General features: G+C 46.6%; 1 protein-coding gene across 4 annotated transcripts in view; it reads left to right on the forward strand.

Moving 5' to 3' along the window:
• Positions 1-264: 264 nt before the first annotated feature.
• Sv2b (synaptic vesicle glycoprotein 2B) overlaps positions 265-6,675 on the forward strand; it is a 153,242-nt gene continuing 146,831 nt past the window's right edge. The window contains exons 1-2 of one of the 4 annotated variants that reach the window (XM_026784291.1): positions 463-701; positions 1,218-1,375. The gene's annotated coding sequence lies outside the window, so the exon portion shown is untranslated. Of the gene's footprint in view, positions 440-462; positions 702-811; positions 938-1,217; positions 1,376-6,675 lie in introns of those variants that run through there. The other 3 variants (XM_026784292.1, XM_005357752.3, XM_026784293.1) reach the window with 3 other exon arrangements.

Here is a 6,675-nt window from a genome sequence, read left to right on the forward strand (position 1 = left end):
TCTCCAGGTTTTCCTCACTCCCCTCTGGACCCTCCACCGGCTAAGCAAGCTCTTTTTCAGATCCAAAGGGCTTAACAAGGCCAGAGTGATTTGTCAACATCCATTATTTTATGTAGTTTGGAGAGAGCTTAATCCGAGGATTCCCCCTGCCTGAGAACTTTGTCATGTGACATACCCTGGTCAGGGGTGGGTGGGGATAGAGCTTGGAGCCACGTGCACCTTGTCGCTTTAGGTAGGGGTAGGGGGATGGGGAGAGCAAGATGATTACAGTCAAGTGGGAGCAAACCTAATGGACTAAGAAGTTTGCAGATCGGTCCATCTGCAAATCCAGAAAGCGGAGGGCGGGACTTGGGAGTGGGCGCTGGCTCCCCTCCAACCTATCCTGAACTCTTGAATCCAAAAGGGGCTTAGACGGAAAGAGCTTTCCGCAGTGAATAAGATCGGTGACTGTGCTAGCGTTCTGATCCTGCTGAAGAGAGGACTCACGAGTCCCGGGAGGGCTGGGGTGCTGCAGGGGGGCGGGAGCGCGCTTCACAGAGGCGGGTGGCGGCGACGGCGACCAGGGCGCGGTAGTGCAGGTGCGTCCCAGGCAAGTGCCTGCCTCTCCCTCGCTTGGGATCCCCGGGACGCTGCGTTAGCCGCGGCTGCCCAGACTGAGGCTGCTCAGCTGCTGCCGGGCTAGCTGCGGATTTTCCACCCAGGTAGGGGATGGCGATCCTTGAGGCGGTGTGTGCAGACCCGGGTTCCCAGGCCTGACATACTGAGCCCCACGCTGGGACCAAAGGGTGCGGTTGATGGGAAAATCCTCAAAGGATAGCGGAGTTGGAAAGCAGCACCGAGAAGGGAGCACTTGCTGCTGCCCCGGGCTGCGCGCTTCGCTGCTTTGAACGTGGCCTTCCCCAGGACTAGGAGTGAAACCGCGTGAACTATTGGCGCGGTAAATAGTTTCCTAACTTGGCTACTTGACATTTACATTGCTTTCCACAAGGTTCCTGGGCATCCCTTTAGTTTCGATCCTACCCCTCATAAACCGGCTCGTTTTCAAAGGACAGATTAAATACATGCCCACACCTGCTGGCTCTGGACTGGGGTTTGTGAGTGTGTGTTTTTCTGTGTGGAGGGCGCCCTCCGCGGGCGTGGGAGCCGGTTCTTAGGGACTCGGGATTTGTTGATGGATGGGTTTTAGCGCAAGGAAAAGAAGATGATTTGTTTTGCAGGGGATGGGTGAGCGAATGCAGTTAGCCAGGGAGGAGCAAGGCGCTGCTGTTCCTTCAGAGGGGTGGGAGATCTCTCATCGGTCGGGGTGCAGTAGAGCGGCTGCCCAAACGCTGTCTTTTATCCAGAAATCGCAGATGCGAACAGACACAGTTTAAAGGTAACTTAACGTCGATGTGTCGGGCTGTGGTAAGGTAGGGTGGGGCGCTGGGGGGATGCTTGCTCCTTCTTAAAGCATGTTTGGAAGGTGAATGTGGGTGGTTCTGGGCCTCAGGGAGGGGCAGGTGAAGGGTGAGAGATGAATGCATGTTGGGGAACTAGACGCTGCGGTCAGCTCAGAGGTCTCTGGCCACGTTTTTTGCTGCCTGCCCTGTGCGGAAGAGGCTAGTTATTCTGCTTGCTAGAGGATGCAGTTGATATGTGAAGCTCATGCTGCGTCTTCCCTGAGTCAGCAAATATGTACCTAACGTTAATACTTGTCAGAGGTGGGGTTGATCCTTAGGGGTGCAGAGGCGATGGGAACAGAGTCCTAACACTGCACAAGCTCACACCCACTGAGGACAGACACCTGTAGTAAGGAGGTGTAAATAGTCTGAGACAAAATAAGAGTGGGTGACTGTGGAGAAGGGAAGGGGATTATTTAAAACGAAGGCCCCGTGGGGGCTTAGTAGGGATCGGATTTGTTTCTTGGTCCATTGGTCTTGAGTGACCCACAGTCCTCTCTCATGCCATCATCCTCACTGGCCGATGGGGAGGAAGGCTGACCTAATGTTTGCAGGACATGGCTAGTGCCAACTAAGCACTTGGCTGGCACCGAGGGTGAAGCACACCAATGCAGTCGAACTTTTCACTTTTAATCTTTAATAAATCCCTGAATTCCTGGACTATGGGAGACTGAAATAGCGTTTCATCACGGCAAGGTCTCTGGAAAACTCTAATGGAGTTTCAGAGTAGATCAACTTCTGCCTGCCTGCCTTCCTTCCTTCTTTCCTTCCTTCCTTCCTTCCTTCCTTCCTTCCTTCCTTCCTTCCCTCCTTCCTTCATTTATTGACTTATTTATTATTTTATCCCTGGCCATTCATGTCCCAGTACAGCTCAGGATGCCCGTCTACTCTGGGGGAGGAACATCTAGTCTTGGGCTTGATTCTTCTGGGACAAAAAGTGACCAGTGACAGAAAGAAATGCTCATGGAATATTCCTGTTGCAAGAGGTGTGCCTGATATGCATTTTGTAACCCAAACCACCAGATGATGTTTGAACAGTAGCCTGGCACACTGTAGGTAGCATGGCCTTGACTGTTCACAGAGAGCTGGTGTGGGTCTCAGGCAAGTATCTTAGCCTTTTTTTGAGCTTTGATTCCCTGATCTGAAGCATTGGTGCTATCATGATGCTTATGCAAAACACACTTAAAAGCAATTTGTTCTCTGTTAAACGATTGTCGTGTATTAACCATCTGGCATGAAGTCACTACTTAAGAAATGAAAGTTTGTTCATTGAATTCCTACCATGGTGTCAGGTATTTCCCTATATGTAAGGCATATAGAATTAAGCAAAGTGTGTGTGTGTGTGTGTGTGTGTGTGTGTGTGTATAATGAACAAATAAGAAAGTATATAGCCACTTATTAGCTCAGGGGCTATTGTGATAGAAAGAGAAAGCTGAGTAAAAAGCATGAGGAATGCTATAAGGGCTTGGGGTGGGTTTATCATCTATCTATCTATCTATCTATCTATCTATCTATCTATCTATCTATCATCTAATTATTATCTATCTATCTATCATCTAATTATTATCTATTTATCTACTATCTATCATCTATTTATCATCTGTCTGTCTATCTATCTATCTATCTATCTATCTATCTATCTATCTATCTATCATCTATCTATATCTATCTATCTCTCTATCTCTCCATCTATCTATCTATCTATCTATCTATCTATCTATCTATCTATCTATCTATCTATTTATCTATCTACCTATCATGTATTTATTATCTATCTATCTATCTATCTATCTATCTATCTACTTATCTATCTACCTATCATGTATTTATTATCTATCTATCTATCTATCTATCTATCTATCTATCTATCTATCTATTATTCATCTATCTATCTATCTATCTATCTATCTATCTATCTATCTATCTTCTATCTATCTATCATCTATCTATCTATCTATCTATCTATCTATCTATCTACTATCTTCTATCTATCTATCTATCTATCTATCTATCTATCTATCTATCTATCTATCTATCATCTACCTACCATCTATCTATTTCTACCTTTCTATGTGGTCAGGGAGATCTTTGACAACAAGGATATCTGATGAGTTCTGGGGAAAGTGAGGGAGGAATCCAGGCAGTGTGGGTCAAGTAACAGAACCCACAAAAGTCAGAGACAGGAGTCAAACATGTTCATACAAAAGCGAGCAAGAGACCCTGGAAGCTGAGTTGTGTGAACAGGGGGAGGGGTAGAGTGGTGGGAACTGACTGGAAGACTGGAGATAACTTGACAAGGTCAATGTTGTTCTTCATCTTGTGATTTATGTTTATATATTTGTCGCTAAGATATGGCACTGACTTCTTATTTAAGGGCTTGACTGAGTTCTGATGCTCTATGTTTTAGAAGAAGGTTATTTGGTAGGAAGTGGTACCCGGGCATTTCAAAACATGATTTAATGCAACAAGCATGAGGGATACATCCTTGCAAGGCAAACAGGGACTAAGGAGATGGCTCAGATTCTTAGAATCCAGACTGAGAGCTGTGTTTGCATTTGCTTCTTTTTTCAAATGAACCAAAGAGTCACCTTTAGCGAACGGTTCAGCAGGTGTTGTCCTTGCTAGCTCATGTTCTCTTTTCTTTGGCAAGAATCTCTGTGACTATGGAAAGGATGGGATCATCTGGAAATATACTGACCTTCAGTGCACCATGGAGTGCACTTATGTATGGCTGGGTGGTGAATTTATTTGGGGCTCCCATCCAGAAGCTTAATATAAAGATCACAGCTTGCTGCTTTGCCCTTTGGAGAAAGCAGTATTTGGGGATCTGAGGGCTCCATCAGTTCTCCGTGGTGCAGTAAGCCCTACTGCAGTGTTTCACGAACAAAGTGGGGGTTGATGGCTGAGCTCCTTGTCAAAGCATCTGTGAAATAGGATGCGGGGAGCTTGGGTCAAGGTCAGAGTGGCTGACTGGCCCTCATCCAATCCATCTCAGAAGAAAACGTTTATTTCTGTGCATTTCCCCATCCACAGTCTGGCTCTTAGTCATACTTCTTAGTCTCAGAAACCTGATCTGTCTCTCCGGGCTATGTCAGATGGCTTTGTTCATCTGCATGCCAGGCTATTGATCTGCAGCGGCTGAGACATTGTGTTCCATGGCTCATCTATGCAGGTCCTGCAGACTTCATGACATCCGAGCCACAGAGAGCAAAGCTGCTTTGATAACTACCGGAAGGACTGGCCGTATGTCTTAGGGTTTGTCTTGCTATTGAGGCTATGAAACATGCCACCTTCAAACTCGCTGACCTTGAACAACCAGCATTTATCATTGTCTCTCACGGGTATGGAGTGGCTGAGAGATCTTCAGATCTGAGTTGTGCTTGGCTGGTCTCTGCTGTGCCTGTTCATGTGACTTGGATGAACAAACGGATGGGGAGTCTGAAAAATTGCTGATTTGGCATGACTTGGCTCGGATCATTGTTGTCTCTCATCTTTTCCCAGTATAGCTGGACATTTTTACAGGGCAAGGACAGAGAGCCAAGAGAAAGGGGAAGTGCGTGGTCTGGGGATGTAGCTCAGCCCGTAAGGCTTGCCTAACACACACAAAGCCATGAATTTGAACCCCATTACCTTGTAAACTGGGCATGGTGCTATATGTCTGAAATATCAGCATGTGAGAGATGAAGGCAGAATATCAGAAGTACAAAGTCATCCTTCGCTACATCATAAGTTCAAGGCCAACCTCAACTACATGGCATCTTGTCTAGAAAAAGAAAGAAAAGGAGGAGGAGAAGGAAAGAAAGAGGATGGAAATGTGAATGGTCTCCCCAAACCTAGGGGTCGTGGACAGACCATCACCTGATCCCCAAACCTAGGGGTCGTAGACAGACCATCACCTGACCCTTGTTCAGTAGCAAAAGCGACTTACAAGGAAGTCAGTGTGAGGTGTAAAGAAATGAATTCCATCCCAGCACTCGGGAGGCAGAGGCAGGCGGATCTCTGTGAGTTCGAGACCAGCCTGGTCTACAAGAGCTAGTTCCAGGACAGGCTCCAAAACCACAGAGAAACCCTGTCTCGAAAAAACCAAAAAAAAAAAAAATGGATTCCACTTCTTCAGTTGATCTTAGCCAAGAGGCCGAGCAGCAGTTAGACTCAATATTGCAAAGGGCAAGGTGCAGGGAGTAGAAGGATTTGGCGTGTCTGGCTCCTAATGCCTAAAGCTCCCTTAGGTATGGAGGTGAGAAGGGTTCAGGAGCCCTACCCCTAACTGAGGAGCTATTGACAGTTGATAAGCAGAGTCAATTTTCTTTTAGGGTGTGCTTCCATGTAGGTCATTTGTGCTCTAGGAGATGGCCCTATACTGGAAATTTCATGGGCAGCACAAATTGGGCTTTATAGATGATAGATAGATAGATAAATAGATAGATAGATAGAAGATAAACACACACACACACACACACACACACACACACACACACACGCACACACAGAGAACATGAAGTTGGGAGAGGCCGGGTTATGTATTAGAACTAAGAGTTGTTAGGAGGAAAAGTCAGGGTGAATCTGATCAAGATACATTGTATGCATAGATACAAGTCTCAAAGAATTAGCAAAAATCCATTAAAATTCTAGTTCCCGTGGGTAAATCTCCTTTCTCCATGGACCAAGTTTGAAGGAGTCACCTTGTGGCTTTCCCCTGTGAGTGTCTTTTCTCTGTGTCTCCATGAATCTTTAGACAGTAACTCACTAAATATTTATTGAAAGTTCTGTAGGGCCAGGCACGTCATAGTTAGAGCAAGCAGCATTAAACATAGTGCAAGCTCCTCTTCATGAAACCTTCATTCCAGTAGGGGAGGCAAATATATAAATACACGAATATCTGTATACTATATTAGGCAATTAAGAAACACCGAGCAGGGCAAGGAGGAGGAAAGTACTTGAGTGGGGTTGGGAAGCTATGGCAAAGTAAGATGTGAAAATAAAGTGTAAAGATAGATGGGAGGGCAGGTGTGAGGACAGGCATGGGGGCAGTTGTGAGGGCAGGTGTGAGGACAGGTATGAGGGCAGGTGTGAGGACAGGCATGGGGGCAGGTGTGAGGACAGGTGTGAGGGCAGGTGTGAGGACAGGCATGTGGGCAGGTGTGAGGACAGGTGTGAGGGCAGGTGTGAGGACAGGCATGGGGGCAGGTGTGAGGACAGGCATGAGGGCAGGTGTGAGGACAGGCGTGAGGACAGG

The sequence above is a fragment of the Microtus ochrogaster genome, chromosome 22 (assembly GCF_000317375.1).
Source record: "Microtus ochrogaster isolate Prairie Vole_2 chromosome 22, MicOch1.0, whole genome shotgun sequence".
Classification (NCBI taxonomy): domain Eukaryota; kingdom Metazoa; phylum Chordata; class Mammalia; order Rodentia; family Cricetidae; genus Microtus; species Microtus ochrogaster.